This window comes from Tasmannia lanceolata, unplaced genomic scaffold (genome assembly GCF_043159265.1).
Source record: "Tasmannia lanceolata isolate RefF3 unplaced genomic scaffold, GAP_Taslan_0.1 ptg000035l, whole genome shotgun sequence".
NCBI lineage: Eukaryota > Viridiplantae > Streptophyta > Magnoliopsida > Canellales > Winteraceae > Tasmannia > Tasmannia lanceolata.
The window spans coordinates 1,287,610-1,308,150 of NW_027518712.1; the positions used below are offsets into that span (position 1 = coordinate 1,287,610).

The 20,541-nt window shown below is 40.2% G+C and overlaps 1 pseudogene; it reads right to left on the bottom strand.

The window, feature by feature from the left end:
* Window positions 1–9,194: 9,194 nt before the first annotated feature.
* LOC143859607 (F-box/LRR-repeat protein 15 pseudogene) lies at window positions 9,195–11,139 on the bottom strand (annotated as a pseudogene).
* Between the last annotated feature and the right edge of the window lie 9,402 nt (window positions 11,140–20,541).

Sequence of the window (20,541 nt, forward strand, 5' to 3'; positions counted from 1 at the left end):
CGTCTAAAAGACTAGGCAAGTCTACTATACAAAGGAGGGGAGCGCTACTTGGACTGAGCAAGTCCCCTAAGGATGGGCTTGGGCTAGCGTCTTCATCGCCATTACACTGAGAAATAAAGGAATGACTCAAAAGGCTTAACCATTAATGAAACTAAACAAGTCACAAAATACTAAGGAAGGAACAAGGTATAACCAAAAATTTATTGCTAATCCATCCTCCATGAGCCCAACAGATTTCACTCATACCAATGAACAACTAAACAACCAAAGTACATAATAAAGTGATTCAAAAGTACAAAAGAAAGTGACCACTAAGTATAAGAAAAACTGAAACATTAAACCTTATTTAATTTTTATTACTAATATGTAATAAAGTAACATGCTCATACTTCTCTGGAAACACTATCAGATGTTAATAACAAATATATTTTTTTTTAGACCAAAGAAAATATGACCAAATTTGTGAAATAACAGAAAAAAGTAAAGATGATCTCATCCACAAAAATCTAATCATGAAATCCGAACTAATCCATCATCAATCACTAGCAGACAGAACCATAGAGAGAACAGAGATTTGATCAAGAAAGGATAACTTGTCAATTCAGATTTTGATCAAACAAATACATTAAAGTCAAAACTTTCTATGTTCAATCATACCAAGTCAACTTCTTAGCTTTGAAAAATTACATTTATATCATGCAATAAAGGATCATCGAATATGGAAAACTATCTAGGCAAACAATCTTAAAGAGATAATGACAATAATGCTGACCTTTAGGCAAACAACGATCTAAGCAAACAACATTTATATTGCCCAGGTACGATAATGCAAATATCAATAATTTCCAGCTTAATAAAAAAAACTTATGGCGAATAACTGAACCTGTCAGCACAAATATTCCAAATGCCAATATCAATTCATCTTGTTTTCTGACAATAACCTCTACTTATCTTATAAACACAAGCCTTTGCTAAAGCTCCAAATCATAACTAAGCAAATCAATATATTTATGATATTATTATCCAACAGCATATATTCTGGAATTTATCAAGATCAAATCACTAAACATAATACTAATTTTCTACTTGGTCACAATCCGGTCATTATTTGCAAAATCAATCAAAATGAAGAAACAAGGCTTGATCCAAAGTTTTTGTATCATAAAGAATTTAAGCTTTTGAGAATAACAGTGAATCTCACAACTTTATATTTGATTTCGATCTTAGAACCAAGCAAGAATTGAACAGTAATGCTATTCGAAATTCATTTACATATAAAAGCTAAAAATGTCTATTTCACTACTCAAAATAGAATATTGGAAGTCATCCAATTTGCACATAATAAGAAGTTATAATGGTTATCTCTTTTCTTCCCCTTTACTTAAGCATATACAAATACTATCATCTATCAACTTACTGATTTCAAAACTACAAGAATTCTTAGAACTTCTGTGACTTGTACATCAGACTTTTAGAAAAAATGAGATCAGTTCTCTTGGAAACCAACATCTAAACCCTAGCATTAAAATATTCTTTCATCACTGAATATGGTAGTATCCTTGGAAAACAATTACATGAGACAAGAAAGAAATAATGGTAGTATCCCATTCTATCATCATCATCACTGAACCTAGTAAAATTATAAAAACATAATAACTTCTATAGAAAAGGAAATCCTATAGTTATTACCAAACTGGTTATTCTACACATACAATTATACAAAACATGATGATTATGTAAAACATGGAGCTGATATACAATTCTTAAGACCATATGGTTCAACAAATCAGGTCTATTCTTCATACTTCGTAATTCTACAGACATATATTTCTATAGAAATGGTGACAATTAACTTTCTAGCTAGAATTTACATAAAAAAAACCAAAACAAGTGACACAAATTGCTTCAAAACATTAACTACGACATGAGAGACCAAGGTTTCAAAACCTTCATTTCCTCAAATAATGAGAGATCAACAACCAGTTTAAACAATTATGCACCTCAATTCTCAGGTCACTCATTTTGACTATAATCACAAACCAAAATGATAACACATATTCAAGTTACGAAACCATATTCTTCCTCTTTTTTCAATATAAAAATTTGAATATGCATTTTAAAGCTTGATCAGACAGAAAATAAATGACACTTACATTGTCATTAATTCATAGCAAAAATAGAAATCAACTTTTCATGACTATTCAAGAAAGATGATGCCTTCTCACTCTTATTTCTTTGATCTATTCAACCTAATATCCTCTACCATGAGCCACTAAAATAACTACCCTAGTCTTAAGATTTTGACTAGTTAAAGCAACAGGAAAAACAAGTCAACTACTTGCAATTATTAGGCTATGTCTGCATTAATCATCTGCAAAGGGTATCACCATTAATTTTGTCCTATTTTTTTTTTAAAAACAGGAATTATCATAAAGGTATATTACACATAAAAATCATACTCTTTAAGATTACCCCAAGGCTATCTTATTTGATAATCTTTGATGAACCAAGTAGCTCATGATTAGGTTAATGGGATACAAGCATTGTAGTTCATTGCACTTACCAAATCAGGTTATACTACCATTCAAAAATGAAGAACCTAACCTTGTATCATCATTAAACAATAATCTCATTGACATAATGTATCATTTTCCACCCAGGACATGAATATGTATACATTCTAATAATCTTATCTGTCCTTCCATTCTATCAACAATACACATCCATCAGAACCTCCTATTTTTAATTAAAACACCTAATAATAATGGATGGATCGGTCTATATGAACATGACCATATACACATGCTTAAAGATATATCAATCAGAATGAAGAAGACAAATATTCATGGGCTCAGTGATACAAAGAAATGCTTTAATTTTTCAAAAATAAATAAGGACAATGAATTTCCACAAGAAAACTGATCTAAGATGAAATAATTCAAGGACCTAAGATGATAACTCTAAATTCTAGCAAGAATACAATCCTAGTCTAAACTTCTAAAAAAAATTGGCAGATCTAAAATTCTTAAAATTACTAGCTTAAAATCGAAAGTTTCAAAGCAAAAGGAGAAAAATCAACAAGACTAATAAACAGATCCCCTTTAAAATTGCCCAATCTACTTCAAATTCAAAAAGAAACTCACCGGATTTGAGAAATCTGCCGAATCTGAAATAACTCCACCGTATCTGAAACAACTCCAGTGAGCTTGGTTGATTTGATTAAAGAAATGAAAATCCTCTTCCTTAACCACAGCCGATTCAAAAATGAGATCCTAGCCGGATTCCGGCCAGATTCCAGTAGAAACCCACCAGAAAAGATGAATTCCAAGGGTTACGGTTTCAATTAAGGGATTTTAAATGATGAAAATGAAGCTATGGTGTAGATCTAGGGGAAATTGCAGATCTAGCACTAATAGAGATGGAGAATAGGATTGAGATCAACACTGATCTAAGATTTAATAGAGACAAAGTTCCAGATCTAGGATTTAAGGCAAGGATATGGAGCTAGGGTTTAGAGATTGGAGTAGAAGAAGAGGTGGTGTGATCGGTGATGAAAGAAGGAAGTACAGGTGGATGAGCTCTCAGAAATTGGTGGTCGGAGCTCCGGGAATCCGCCGGAGAAGATGAAGATTGGCGAGATTTACTCCCTCTCTAAATCTCTCTCTCTCTCTCTCTCTCTCTCTCTCTCTCTCTCTCTCTCTCTCTCATTTTCTCACGAAAATGAGCTCCCCTCTCTTTCTCGCTGATTTTTTTTTCATATATACCCATATGGAGGCTGGGATATTGGCACACCACAAATTGATGAGTGCACACAAATTGATGGGCGCGTGAATCAGCTGCGGCCCAAACGAGATAATTCACCCACCTTCTATGTGTTTGATTCAATAGCTTGGTAAATACACCCCCTAGTGCAGATAATTCACCCCCCTTTTCAATCACATTTCCATTCTTACTCGGTTCGTTTGCTATGTGTAAGTGCTCAGACCTTGACGAAATTTTGCAGGGACCCTAACCTATCCCAGGATGAAGCTTGGGGCTCAAAAACCTTAATTCACTAGGGTTTTAACCTAAATCAAATCATTAGGGCTTGGTCAAAATGGGGTGCTACAGTCGCGCATTGAGGTTCCACCTCCAACTTTAAAAAACAACACATGGTTTGTTGAATCTTTCGAGAAGATAGCAGTGACAATCAAAAGGCGGGCTTCTGGATTCGACATCTTGGATTTAAGAGAAAAAAAGAAGACTACTTGCAGGAAAATTGAAAAAGTCATATTAGAATCAGAAAAATAGAGGAATGCTAAGCACAAGCCGCTAAGAAGCCGCTTGAAACCATGCTAGTGGTTATTACACCACGTGGAAAAGTAAGTGATAAATTCGCCGGTGAGTTTCAGTCTCTCTCTCTGGCAAAAAAAATGTAGGCAATGAATGCACACTGCTCTCTCTTTCTCTCTCTCAAGCTGGCGTAAGGCAGGCTCTCCAACTTGTGCTGTTTATGTCGTCCGGTATTTTTCAAAAAGTTTTGTACGGCCCACTCCATAGGATGATCTAAACCATCCATTTAGTGGGCCAACACATAAATGGGTTATGCCCCAAAAATCATTTCCATAGGACGATCCTAGCCAGCCGATTTCTAGAAGATTCCATAATATGCAGTCTATTTATAGATTGGAGGCTATAGATTGGAGGCTTAGGTTCATACTATGGAAATGATTTTTTGGGTACAACCAATTTATGTTGTTGCTCAACAGATGGACGGTTTGGATCATCATATGGAGTGGGCTGTACCATACTTTTTAAACAATACGGGTTCATACGGCGACACATCATATGATTTCTCATGACTTGGAATCTAATAATCAGTTTGGACCCAGAATCAACACACAAGATCCAACACTATCAGGGCTTTACATACATTTGATTTTCTCAATAAATTCTATTGGTTAAAATACGGCACCAATCTTGGACTAACATATGGCACAGGGCCGCACAATCTACTGGTGAGAGGGCGCCACGCGGGGGGCCAAACCAAAGTTGGGCGCAAATGATTTTTTTTTTAAAATACAGTATATATATTTTTTGATGCGTAAGCTGGGGTTAGGCAGGACCCCGACCAGATATATTAAAAGGAAAGGCAAAGATAAACATGAAGCGAGAGGACAACCCCATTACAGGCAAGGGGGAAACAAAGAGCCCAAAAGCCTGAAGGAGCAAGCAAAATCAAGAACTTCGCCCAATGGGCAGTGTGGACCCCGACCCGAGATACGTAGAGGGAACGGGTCCCCACACCATCCGGATCATCCACGTGTGAAGGAGAGCTCTACCAAGGAACTCTCAAAACGGAGGCCACCCTCATAGCATAGCACGAGTGGCGATATAAAAGAAAGAGATATGTCTCGATCCGGAACCGAGGTTCGAAACCGAGACATACCTGAAATAAACTCAGAGTCGCCATCCATGGATATGCCATGGAACCCTAAAATCAAATCCTCTGTACAATGGATAACCAGAAATATATATGGGTTCGTGCCTGGTTACGAATGGGGAAGGTCTGAGAGCACCCCCGATTCGTCCGAGTGCAAGCACTTGGTCTCTTATGCCATTTATTATTAACTCCAAAGAAGTTCGGGTAAAAATCATCTGAAATGGGAACAATCCTCAGGAATCGTCTACCTAAACATGCATTTCCTGAGGATAAAGATAATAAACACATATAAAATGAGATGAAAGATGTGCCACCTAAGCATAGCTAGGTTCTGATGTGCAAACACATGCAAGCTACAGCAAAAGGTATAGGATCAGTACGAGAAAGTAAGAAAACACATCAAAACATATAATAACAACATAATAAATCCTAAGACTCTAAATTATTAGCCCGAGTCATGGTCTGATATTCATCCAAAGAAGCCTACGTATCCCCGCCTCCACGAGAATCAAGGCAACGTAGTTCTTCGCGCCTATTCTAAACTATGATGCCTAAGACACCTAGCCCTCTATCCTAAACTCGATCTAAAAGACCGGACCAATTATTAAAGTTTATTGTACGATTATTTAAATTCCAGTGAATTGTGAATTTTAGGACACCCTATATGCCCTAACTAAATGCAGGTTAGCCCTAAGCTAATGCAGGTGGTTCCTACAACCTATGTGTAACTAGGCTGTGTGTCCTAAGGAAAACCAAAGGTGGACTAGCGTATCCTACTCTAGTCATCACTCGGCGATGTGGATCGCCGACTGACCGGACGGAGGCGCTCCTATAACTCTAGGACAGACCCCTAACTCTAAAACAAGCACAAACAAACAAACTACATATCAAAAGACACAACCTAACTCTAAAACTCTCTATCTAGGAGAAACTCCTAACTCTATAGGAAGATCTTTTGAAAATGAAGGTTTTAAAGGTTACTTATTCGAAAAGATTTAAAATGCTATCTACAAAAATTTGGCTGGACTTGGGATGTGGATCCCAAGCTGCGCTACGTACCTCGGAAGAGGATCAAGCCAACGTAGTTCGAAACGAACTCTCCTAACTAATACTTCTAAAACACTCAACACTTTAGGCTTTTTTAATATTTTTCGAATGTTTTTGAGTTTTAAAATATTTAATGTTTTGGGATTTTTAAATGTTTTAATATGTTTTTTGGATTTTAATTGTTTTCACCCTTTTAGTAAAAGACTTAAGGGAAATACACAAAGCAAAACCCTAGGGCTAAACCTTAGGGCAAATAGGGGAAACCCCTAAACAAATAACACTATCAAAAGCAAAGGTAAACGAATCAAAGATTCTCTAATAATACTCCTAAAAGGACAAATGAGTCAAAGACTCTCTAATAAAATCACCCAAAGGACGAATGAGTCAAAGACTCCCCGACAAGATCAATAAAGACAACTAGGTCAAAGACTCTAATAACACTATCTAAAGGACAAGCGAGTCAAAGACTCTCCAGCAAAATCAACCAAAGGACGAATGAGTCAAAGACTCTCTGAAAGAAATGGAAACATGATTCAAAGACGCTCTAAGAGAGAAAACACGAGGGAAAGACCCCACTGACAACAACTAAAGGATATACGAGTCAAAGACTCTCTAAAAGATGGAAACACGAGCCAAAGACTCCAGAAACACCGACTAAAGGATATACGAGTCAAAGACTCTCTAAGAGATAGAATCACGAGTCAAAGACTCCACTAACACCAACTAAAGGATGAATGAGTCAAAGACTCTCTAATCAAGGGCTAACTCCTATGAGAATGAACTATCGAATAAGGAGAAGCTCACAAGCAAAAGGAATAAGAGACCTTGTGCATATTTGGCAAAGGTAAAAACATCCAGCCGGGCCGGACAGCTACCTAGCCCTCAGGGTGCAACAAATGTGCAACCCAATACCCATAAGGGTAGGGGTATGAAGCCAAGCCGAGTAGGGTGTTCTTCCAAAACCAAACGGCGCACAAAGAGGAGGTTTAGCAAGAGAATGAGACCGGGCAGGTCTAAAAGGAAATAAGAGACTTTGTGCATATTTGGCAAAGGTAAAAACATCCAGCCGGGCCGGACAGCTACCTAGCCCTCAGGGTGCAACAAATGTGCAACCCAATACCCATAAGGGTAGGGGTATGAAGCCAAGCCGAGTAGGGTGTTCTTCCCAAAATCAAAAAGCACACAAAGAGGATTAACGAGAGAATGAGACCGGACGGGTCTCCCAAACACACAAAGATGGGCTCTAAGCAACCTTATCATTGCCCTTGCAAAGGGGGAAGCAGGGCTAAGACAACTAATTGACCAAATTGGTCTCTAATTAACAAAGGATCAAACCGAGGTGTAATCTCAGAGAGGATTCTACAAATGAGGCTTGCCTCCAAAGGAGGATTGCCTAACGAGACAGAGTATGTCTCCTAGTACAGGTTATAGTATCTAAAGAAATCTAACAGAAATCTAAAAGACTGTGCTAGTCTAATCAAAGAGAGAGGAAAATACTACCAGATAATCGCAAATTCCAATCAATTATTATAAAAACAAATCAAATATCAGCAAAATATGATCTACAACTAAAGAGTGCACAATCTGTAATAATAGCAATCATACAACGATAAACAACATTAATTAGTCTAGACCAGCCGCTGGATAGCCTAATAAAGCAAGAAACAACATTAAACACTTCTATGCCCAACCACAAGTACCACTGCCCCGATATGGGGGTGAAATCAGATGATGCTAAAGTAATCATCTGATATCACAAATACACAGGATAATATTCCTACAAACCGCCTTGAAATCAGACAGTACTCATGTCGATAATATCGAATAGAGTAGTCATCTGATTTCCTCCTTCAATTAAACAATTTATTGAAAATAAAATTAATTAGCCCAGACCAGCCGCTGGGTAGCCTAATGAAGTAAAAACAATATTAAACACTTCAAAACCCACCACAAACCCCAATACGGGGACTCCAATGAAATCAGATGATGCCAAAGTAATCATCTGATTTCCTACACATATAATATTTCTACAAACCGCCTTGAAATCAGACGATATTCGTGTCAAGGACATCGAATAGTGCAAATTGTCTGATTTCCTTCTTCAATTAAACAATTTATTTAAAATAAAAGAGAAACGAATATAATAAACTTCTAGATAGTCTCACCTGAATAATTCATTTATCACCATCTTCCAACCTAACTCAAATGCTTAATATAAGAAGAATATTAGATTTTCAATATATTCAATGATATTCCCCATTTGTAAAAAAAAATTTAGTGCATAACAAGGGGCATGAAACAGGAACTTATGCTGTGTCAAACAAACACTTGTGTTGTGCCACAATACACTTTAGAAGGGATTACTAGAGGAAATTATAAAGAGATCCGATCAATTTTACCTTAGCACTTTACCTTTTCTTTAAGAAGATTAACGCTGAGAGCCACATGCATGGTATGCCTTCTCACTACTGGTAACACCATAGGCAAAAACTGTCCCATTGACACCTTCGATTGTAGCCTTGACAACAGGTCGCGCAGCCACACCATATACCACCTTAGAAGTTGTGGCTGGTCTAAAAGCTCTATCAAATGCATATCCCATAGCCGAATTATACTCAGCGGCCTAAACCGAACAGTGACAGAAATGCTATCTCCAGCACTCGGCCTATCAATCACCTCTCCGACCATCATTTCTGATTTACTTTGTTACTTGAGGATGCCATCTTCAATTTTTTAAGTTTTTCAAAGCATCCTTCTTCATCAACTCCGCCTCTTCCCGTGCTTCAGCTTCTTTGGCAGCTTTCTCTGCCTTCAAGTTTGCCGACAAAGAAAGGGTTAAATATGATAAATGGAAACAACGAGCCATTGGCGGAATGACAACTTTCTTAATGCTTGGACACCCAACACAACTCAGATTCTGGAGTAATTGGTTAGGTTGTTCAATGGACTCATGGTTAACCAGTAAAGAATAAACCCTAGGTGAACCACCGGTGGTTGATAACTTGGAGAAACGGGTGCCAGTTGAACCCCAGTCAAGGTCATGCACATTCACGTAACCATTCAAGCTCACATGTGCAAGATGTGTACAGCACGCAAGAAACTCCTCTGTGGCGGACTGGCAGAGAGTACCATAGGATAAATCCAACTCACGGAGAACTGGGAGAGCACCTTCTTTATAAAGAGCAACCAAAGAGGAATCAGTGAGAAACTTGCATGCCTCCAATTTCAAAACCTTTAACTGCAAACAGATCACGAAAACAGGTTGCAACTCCCGCAAGTTCAGCAGGAAAAGTGCAAGATAAATCAAGCAAAGTCAAATAGATAAGCCGCCGCAAAGAGGAGAGCCCATCTGGACCAATAGAAAGGCATGACATCAAGATTAGTGATTCAATGAATGGGCAAGATTCAGTCGTGGCAATCAGGCAATCGTCCTTAAGTTGGCTGCAAAAGGAAACATCCAGAGACATCAATCCAGGACAATTAATGGATGCTTGAGAGAGAACACCACAACCCTTCAGCTCCAGCATTAACATATGGGGCGGTTTTATCTACAAAATACTCAACTTGGGGCATATCCCCAAATTAAGTGATGGAAGACCAACAGGACAAAATGACGCTCTTTCAAGATGATCGCAACCATCTAGATAAACTTGCTGAAGATTTGGACATGCAAGTTCAAATGATGTCATGTCCCGACAACCAATAAGTGAGAGAGTGACCAAAGAAGTGCTGCTGAATTCCACTGTCGTCAGACTCTTACAATTGTCGAGAACCAATGATCTAAGCATTGGGCAACCTCCGCCATCAGTAAAAACTTCACAAATAGTATTCGTCAAAGACACGCACTCAGAAAGATCCACTTCTTGCTAACAGTGGCATTGATATAATACACAGGTCAAATTTTCTTGTTTTTGCAATACCAATTTCTCAAGTAAATTTGATGTGATACTGATGAGATGGAGTGCAGGGCAATTAGAAACAGTTATGGAAGACAGCAAAGGACTTTGCAAATTTAAATCAACAAATTTGCGGCAATGCACAAGACTGATATTCCGCAAGCGTGGCAGATCCAAGGAGACAGACGTCAATTGGCCGCAGCAATCAAGCTCTAATTCCTCCAACATATAACTGTGGAATATAGAAGCCATTGAAGCAGAACTTATACTGTCGCAGCTATGAAGCTTCAGATCTGTCAACATTGGCAGTCTTACAGGCTCAAGCGAGATGCTTGGACAGTATGATGCACTGAGAACACGCAGATTAAGACATGAAAGCGCTATCTCAAGTAGGGCTTCATCACTAACAGATGAACTATTTGAAACATCCAAAGATGCTAATAATGGGCATGATGTTGCTGCTGAACGAATCCTAGCATCCGAGAGTTTGCGGCAGGAGCCTATATCTAATTCTAGTAATTGGGGACAGTTAAGGATGGCATGCGCCATGTTAGAGCGTCTCAACGAAAAAGTTACAAGCTGAGGGCACCTGACTGAAATACGAAGGAGACGACATCGAATAACTTGAAGATGACACAACCTATCATGGAACACATAAATCTCCTGAACACCATTACCAATGAATGCATCACTGATACTCAAACGGTTCAGCACTTCACAGCCAGTTAGAGAACGGAAAAACACATCGCCCAGCTGCCCTGTATCTTTTCCCATCTTAAATCTCTTCATTTTCTAACCTCTCTAACCCTCTCAGTTTCTCTTAAGTTTAAGATGGTCAGGCATGAAACTAGGATTTGAACATAGAAAGGGGAATGAAACAAGCTAAGCTGATGCAATCATTATTATTATTATTTTTTTTCTAACATGAATAGTTTCATAAAACAAGCTCCTTAAGGACCTGGTTACCTTGGACGCTTAGCAATTCTACACCCTAGAGCCTCATTCAACCCTGCTCATAGCATAAGCACTCTTTGTTGCGAAGGGAATAGCATAATGAGAGAATTTATTATGGACTAACCAGAACATCTAAACAATCTACGAACCTTCAACTGAAATAAAACCATAGCCTTCAATTCAGACACTATACTACACTGGCTTTCAGTTCAACAAGATGAAAATGATATATCCTTTGTCAACTTTATCAACAGGTATATTGAGAACCATTCACTATACAGACAGCTCAAACAAAAATATCGACGACCAGATCTCAAACATTGTCAAGAATTTTTTCTAAAAAAAAACTAACAGTTCTACATTATTATCTATAGAGGCAAACAATTTTAAGAGAAAATTATTCATACAATTCGATCAAAATGAGTAGATCAAAACCCTTCCTGCGATGTTCTTATAAAATTAACAAATTCAGAGCATTCTTCATAAATTTTGATGCTAAAATTTATAATGAAATAAACTGATGTACCTTAGATTTTAATGAAGAAATTTTAAACAGAATTCCTTGCGGATCAACTAAAGAAGGCTTAAGAACACTAACACATTTATATTTTTATTTTTTTTAAATAAAAATTTCGCTCAATATGCAGATCTATAAATAAAATACATCATAAATTTGTAAATTGAGAAGGAAAACGAATCATACCTGAAACTTCTTTTACCTCTGTAAATATCCAAGCCTTTTTCCTTCTTCTGCAAAGGGATTACGCCAAGATCTGCTTGCAAATGACGTCTTCTTGCTTGAAATCGAGTGGAAGACCCAAACCTTACCCACTTGTAACGAGATCTGAATTAGTTACAGATAGATCTATGTCATATATGAATAGATCAAGGGTTTGAAGCCTCAGATCTAAGGTTTGGATAAAATAACCTAAGGTTTAGAGATTTAAATCTAAGATTTAGGATTAGGATCAAACAGGCACAGATCTAATTAGATGAAAAGGAAGAAAACCTTGCAGCAGAGAAAGATTGGCCGGGATTTAAGCAAAATCCGGCAGGAGTAGCGGAGATGGTGAACCGGCCGGAATTTAGATGGAAGATGACCGGAGCTTGACCGGAGGATGATCGGAATCTATCCAATCTGATCGGAGAATACGATCGGAGGAAAAAAGAAAAACAAAAACAAAATCTCTCGCTCTTTCTCTCTCTGATTTCTCTTCTTCTTCTTTTTTTTCTTTCAGATCCAAAATCTCAGATCTGAGATTAATCTGAAAATCCAACAGAATACGATCGGAAATTTGGAAGGGAAGATGATAAGATTTTACCGGAGAGAGAAGAACAAGGTTTCTAGGGTTTGAAGGAGATGAAGGAATTCTGGATTATCGCCGGAGAAGGGAAGAGTCAATCGGAAAAAGGAGAAAAATGGATTAGGATTTGGGAAATTTGGGGTTTTCCCTCTCAGCTCTCTTTCTCTCTCAGAATTTTTTCAACGAAAAAAATGAACAGTGCCCTTTGGATTTTCTTTGATTTCTGATTATATACCAAAATGATGGTAATGATATTAGCACCCCTGATTTAATAAGCGCACAAAATAATGATGAGCGCACGAATCAGCTCCGTCCCAGACGAGCTGATTCACCCCCCTTTATATATAAATGATATATTTGCCTCCTTTTCTCCCATGGACAACCCCTTTTTCAGATGACTTACCCCCCTTCTAGCCTGTATTGTACCCACTATCTTGACCTGTTTACTAAGCAAACAAGCTCGGATTTCAACAAAATTTTACGGGGATCTACGGGGGACCTTAAGCTATGCCGGGGTTAAATTTGGGGCACCAGCTCACTTATTTGACGAGGCTTCGCCCAAGCAACGCGAACTCAGGTCCAGTCAAAATGGGGTGTCTACAGGCAGCTTGAAAGAGAGCCCATAAGGAGAAGGAAGGAAGCTAAAAGTCGGATTTCTTTTCTTGTTCTGCACTTTTTGCCAACCACCGTGATCTGAAAAATCGGGTTGATTTTCCTTGAAGAAAAGCTTGCCCTTCTCAGAAACAGAGGCGTAATCATCATGATGAGCAAAGCCTGCAAATCTGCTGGATTGGGCACGATCTTGAAGAGCAAGTGATGGGGCCGAGGAGCAAGAGGGAACACTTTGCTGGACAGAAGTGGAACCATCCTGATGAACAAGGGCTGCAAATCTATTGGAGTGGGATCTATGTTGAGGAGCTGGATTTGGGGCCGGAGAATTAGAGGGAGCACTTTGCTGAACACATAAAGAGAAATCAGCAAGCTGGTCATCAGCAAGCTGGTCATCAGCTTCCACGGACTCCTTTTGAGGCTTGAATTTCGGCCTCCATTCTTTCTTGGACTGATTTTGGGATTGCTTCACATGGAGATGACATGATTCTGTGCTATGACTGAAGTCCATACAATAAGAACAAGCTTTAGGTTTCCAGTCATACTCGATTTGCTGATTTATCTCTCCTGAGGAAGTGCATAATTTGATAGAGTCTGGGAGTGTTTACTTGGCACTTACTAGCACACTTAATCTAGCAAAACTAAGCCTGGAAGCTGCAGCTGTGTGAGAGGACATGTACGAGGTTTCCCGATCAAGCTAGCAATTCTACTAAGACAATGAGAGTTCCAAAACTTTAGATGGAGCCCATGAAGTTTAATCCAAACCGGGATTTCAGAGAGTTTCTTCCTCTCCATCAAGGTATTCGGATCCCATCTTTGAAGAATTAGGGGCCTTCCCCCATAATTATGACCAGTTTCTTCTAGAATGCGCGTGCAATCTTCCTCGCTAGAGAACTTGAATAGGAAGAAGCCATGATCCATAGCAAACATTTCCAGGGTACCTTTCAGATTCCATTTACGACTGAGAGCTTCATGAAGAGAAACAAAGAAAGGTTTTTTCCCGATGAAATAACCAATAAGGCAATTTGCCCATTTCTTCCCATGCTCTAAAATAACTGTTAGAGGAAATTAGGTCAAGCAAGGTTGCTTGAAGCATTACACCCAAGGTATCTAGTTTGGAATACCAAGTTTGTTGCCTCCAGCCCCTATATATAGAGATACACTAGGGTTAGAAGAGGTTAATGGGCTCCAGCCCAAATGTAGGCCCACTACACCGGTCCATTATCTTATTGGGCTTATATTAGAACATACATGGGTTATATCATATACCCAACAATCTCCTCCTATGTTCTACATATAGCACAATCCAATAGATAGATAATGTGATGTCCAAACAAATATTGAATCATCCATAGCACCATATCAATAAAGATCTGTAATACAACTGAAAACAAGAATACTTTATGATTAACCAAGAGTTTGAGATACAATCTAAACTCAACCAAAAGTAGTTTCACATATAAGTGAACCCCATTGATCTTAGAGGAATTCATTCATGGGGTATGATTTTCATCGAGATCCAAAAATAAAGTTCCACAAAAAAGTGAACTCTATACATACTGGAAATAAAAGCATTGTCTTTATGACTTTAGAAGATTTAAGTAAGTCATCTTCATCAAAGTCCAAATCAAGACAAGCTCCTCATTTTTCGCCAATCCCTGTGAATTACCAAATATGGATTTCATAAAAATGAATCCAATCATTTGTGTAAAATACTAAAGTATCTAGTTCTACCTGAAGACGAACTTAGTACAATTAAATAATTCACGAAAGTATCTAGTTCTACCTGAAGAAGAACTTAGTACAATTCCAAAATGACTGAAAAAGTATCAGTATCACTCTCACCATAAGCATCATTGTCAAGTTTCAATAAAGAACAAGACCTAAATAGCTTCTTTTGCAAATAACCATTCCTAATTGTCAAGTTTCAATAAAGAATAAAACCAAAAAGTTTCTTTTGCAAAGAACCATTTCATGTTTCTTTTTTGGAATGTTACAGTCATCTTATCCATATTTGAGTTAAGCTGTATCATCAAGTTTGGAATGTACAACCTTTCCCAAAAAGGACATGTCATCAAATGTGGAATGACACACAACAACTGTAAACATCATCAAAACATATCAAGTGCCTATCTTAGCCAAAATAGAGGGAGATTCGAAAAATTCAAAATAACATGGATGTAGGTTAAGACATGTCTACACGGTCTTTAACCCCATCTCCCCCACAATTTTGAATATTCGATCTTTGGTCATTCCCTGTTGTGAGAGCTTCGGCCTATTATCCTTCGATTTCGTATCAATCAAAGTGATAATCCCGTGTTCTTGAGATAATTCAGCATATGGCCTGTTGCAGCCTAAGATGTCTCCTCTTACCATTAAAGAGTGAGTTCTTCACAGCCATTGTTGTAGCTTGATTATCACATAACACACATAAGGAACTAATCCTTAACCCACTAAAGAACTAATCTTTAAATGGGTCAGTGGAATGCCATAACCATAATCAGATTCTTTATCCCTTAGCTTTCATCTATAGCTAAAGTTAGGGCATAAAGTTCCAATTCGACTTCCACACAACAACAATAAATTTGCTGTCATCTGATTCTGAGCCCCATGATACATCAGAATAAACTTCCACAATACGTGGATGGCCACCATAGTTCAAAGCATACTCTTGAGTACACGAAAGGTATCTCATCAGCCTCATAAGGGCATTTCTATGCTCATGGCCAGGATTGCTAGTAAAATGACTCAGCATGCCAACTATAAAGGCTATGTCTGGCCTAGTGCAACACAAACATACATGAGACTACCAATCAGTTTAGAATAATCTAACTGATTCACACTGTCTCCTCCATTAGAGATTAGCTTCTTGTTATAATCAAATGGTGTCTCAATCGGTTTACACTCACTGTATCCCCATGTAGAAAGTAGTTTTTCAATATAATGAGCTTGGCTAAGAGTAATCCCTTGCCTTTCAAAACTTACTTTCATACCAAGAATGATGTCAACCACACCAAGATCTTTCATGTCGAATTCTTGAGCCAAAGTGGTTTTCACGTCACTCACTACAGAGAGATCGGAACCAAGAATCAACATATCGTCTACATACAAACAAATAATCGCAACCTTATTCGACACAGAACGATAGTAAAGGCATTTATCTGAGTAACTGGTCTGAAAACCAAAGCTCTTTACTACCTTGTCAAATTTTTGATGCCACAATTTAGGTGCTTGTTTAAGACCATACAAAGATTTGTGTAACTTACAAACTCTGTTCTCGAAACCTTCCATGACAAACCCTTCAGGTTGGTTCATGTAGATTTCCTCTGTGAGGTCTCCATTAAGGAAAGCCGTTTTTACATCCATTTGATGCACAACATACTTCTCAATAGAAGCCAAAGCAAGAAGAATTCTTATCGTTGCCAAATGACAGACCGGTGAGTAAACATCAAAGCATAAACAGTTTTATATGTAGGTGAACTATTATTTTCTTTTCCGTTGATTAAATAGTTCACCTACATATAAAACTGTTTATGCTTTAAGATTGTTAGAGGAAATTAGGTCAAGCAAGGTTGCTTGAAGCATTACACCCAAGGTATCTAGTTTGGAATACCAAGTTTGTTGCCTCCAGCCCCTATATATAGAGATACACTAGGGTTAGAAGAGGTTAATGGGCTCCAGCCCAAATGTAGGCCCACTACACCGGTCCATTATCTTATTGGGCTTATATTAGAACATACATGGGTTATATCATATACCCAACAATAACATCATCATCAAAATGGAGCTTCAAACTGATTTTCTCTGAAGAATCAGGAATAATGTGGTCCAGGTTTGTGGATATGGGAGGGGGACCAGATTCAACAAATAGATTCTTCCAGGGATTAGGGGGTGTTTTTCCTTCCCTGAGCTTAGCCTCAATGGGGATCCTAACATCTCCTTGCTTCCGGGATTCTGGCTGAGATGAATAACCGGATTTGATTGCTTCATTCTGAGAGCCAAGAGGAGGGATCCCCTCAACTCTTGAAGGGAGGCCAGAAAAGGAAGCATTGGTAGGTTGGAGCTTGGATTTCAACTGAAAGTTTGAGGATATGGACTGGTAGTTTTTTTCTAATATGGGAGGTGATGGGGTATGAATAGCAACGACCAATTAGTTATCGACACGTGGCTCTTAAAGGGCCCACCACAAATCCAACACCTGCCCAGGGGTAATTCGGTAATTGCCTAAGAGTAGGTGAACCTAAACCCACAAAAGGGCCGACACCTGTCCTGGGGTAGGTAATCCAACCACCCCATGTCTCCTTCTATAAAAGGCCTCTGAAGGCTCAAAGCAAAGGGGGTAATAACTTCTGAACCACCACTCTTAAAGTTTTGGCTCTGCACTTCTGCTCATACTAACTTTAGTGTCGAAGGGCCAATCCGGAGTACGACTCCCGGTTGGTCTTCTGACCTCGTTCGTTCTTGTGCAGGGCTTCATTCCTTCAGCTCAGTCCCTTGGGCCCGCCAGATCAGCTCTTTCGTCACTGCCGTATCTGTTACCGATTTCAGGCCTAACAGATTGGCGCCATCCGTGGGACCCTGAACTAAAAGATGTTCAAATCCCCTATATAAAATGGCAAGGCGGAGGAGTGCCCTGGTACCAACTGCTCGGACAACCCGAGCTGAGGCACCTCGCAGGACTCGGAGCGAACGAGTGGCCTCACAGATAGTGGCTCCTTCAGCAATAGCAGAATAGAGCCCTGCCCATTCGGAACACCTGAACCCTGCTCCTACTCCCGAACAAGTCTAAGCCCTCTTTCAACAAATGACTACTCTCGTCGATCAATACCAAAATCGAATCCAGGCGCCTCCCCAGCATCCCCAAGAGGCTCCGCGACCTATACAAGAAAGGTCAAGTGCCCACAGGGGGGAGCTGCCACATCCTAGTAGAGACCGGACCCACCGCTCTGCGAGGAGAGTTCATCATTCCAAGACCAGGCATGCCCACACGGAACCTCACTATCGTCGCAGGTCACGTTCTCGCTCAGTGCAAAGGCACCGAGCCCATGAGGACCATGCACCACGAGAGAGGCCTAGACATCGTCGACAAAGCTCGGAGAGTCACTCTGGCTCCGCAGCGAGTCCCTCTGCGGAGAGAAACAGATCAGCGGGCCGAGCAGACCAGAGGGCTGACCCAATGTTACGGAGGATAGAAGAGATAGACTACCGTTTAGAAGAGCTAGCAAAGGATCAAGGCCGACCTGCTGCAAGGACATTCTCAAGCAGACCGCCGTTCACCGACAATGTTATGAACGCGCCAGCGTCCAGAGGTTTCAAAATGCCAACCGTTCCACAATATGACGGAACCACCGACCCTGTAGACCACCTGGAGACGTTCAGAACTATGATGCTCCTCCACGGCGCCTCTGACGGGTTCCTCTGCAAAGCGTTCCCGACCACACTGACCAGTGCAGCCCGGGATTAGTACTCAAGGATCAAGCCGAACTCTATCAGCAACTTTGAGGACTTTGGGGACGATCTGGTCCGCCATTTCATGAGCAGTAGGAGGCCAAGGAAAACAACAGCATCCCTAATGGCCTTGCGGCAGGAGGATAATGAACCTCTGAAAGCATTCGTCAGCCGTTTCAACAGGGAGGCTCTCCAAGTGCCAAATTTGGATCCTTCAGCTGCCATGAATGCACTCCTCACGGGTGCCAAATCCAATGATTTCCGCCTATCAATAGCTCGTCAAAACCCGCACTCACTGACGGATCTGATGGCTGGAGCCGAGGAGTACATAGCTGTGGAGGAAGCCTCTGGCAGCCTTGGATTCAAACCGAAGGAGGACCTCTGAAGAAAAGAACCCTACTAAGCAGCGTAGGGATGATATGACCTCCAGAAGAGAAAGGTCCCCCCAGAGGAGGGAAGAGAACTATACCCCTCTCAAGACCTCCCGAAGACACATACTGGTCGCGATCAAAGGAGAAGAATTCGTCAGGTGGCCGACAAGGATGATCTCCAAAGGAAACAAGAGAGACAAGTCGAAGTACTGTCGGTTCCACAGGAACCACGGGCACGACACAGACGAGTGCTGGCAGCTCAAGGAAGAAATCGAGCTGCTGATCAGTCGGGGATACTTGAAAAAATATGTCAAAGATGATGGCCGCAGAAGAGAGCGCAGGGAAAAGAGCCTTCAGGGCCAGAGCCCTCGGCGGTCACAGCCGCGCCCTGCGGGGAATCAATCTCCCCCACCATTAAGTCCACAGCCGGAGATGCTCCCATCCCAGCCTAAGGGGGTCATCAGCACAATTATGGGCGGACCGGCCGCTGGGAGCATATCATCTGTGCTCAAAAAGCCTACGCATGCCGAGTCAATGTCGTGCACACATGCAGCAAAAAGATGAAGACAGAAAACGAGATCACCTTCTCAGATGTGGATCTCGACAACTTGATACTACCTCACGACGACGCACTGGTCCTAACCATGCTCGTCGCGAACTGGGAGTTGAAAAAAATCGTTGTCAACAACGGGAGTTCGGCCGATATCCTGTACTATCATGCTTTTAAGCAAATGATGATAGGAGACGACCACTTGAGGCCAGCAAACTCCGACCTGTTAGGTTTCTCGGGAGAGATCGTGAAAGTAGAAGGACAGATTGAACTCCTAGTCCTTGTCGGGGAGCCGCCCTGTCAAGCCTTCGCAATGGTCAACTTCCTAGTAGTGAGGGCCACCTCGGTCTATAACGCTATCTTGGGACGACCTGACCAGAACCTCATCCGGGCCGTCTCCTCAGCATAACACCAGAAAATGAAGTTTATAACACCAAACGGCGTGGGTGAAGTCAGAGGAGATCAACCACAGTCCAGGGAGTGCTATGCCATGGCACTCAAAGGCAAAAATGCCTCAGAATCGCTGCCGATTGAGCTACTTGATCTGAGAGATGAAGCCCAGGTGAATGAGCCCGCCAAAGACCTCATCTCCATCCCTCTGTGTGAAGGCGATAGTGAGAAGGTCGTCCAAATCGGTTCCTCTCTGGACAGTAGCACCCGGCAGAACCTCACCCAGTTTCTTCAAGACTGTAAGCCCAAGGGTCTATTCTCCTATCTTGTTTTGATGATTCTAAACATAATTGATTATGTTATTGAATACTAATCAATTTGCCTTGAAGTGTTGTGTTTAAGATAGGATTGATCATTGAAACCAACACACTACATGGTCATACTTGAAGATGTACCACACAAGAGTCAAATGAGCTAAGTGGAGCTCACATCATCTCTCAAGCAAGCATACACAAGATGGAAGATCAATTGAAGACCATGGCTAAAGAGA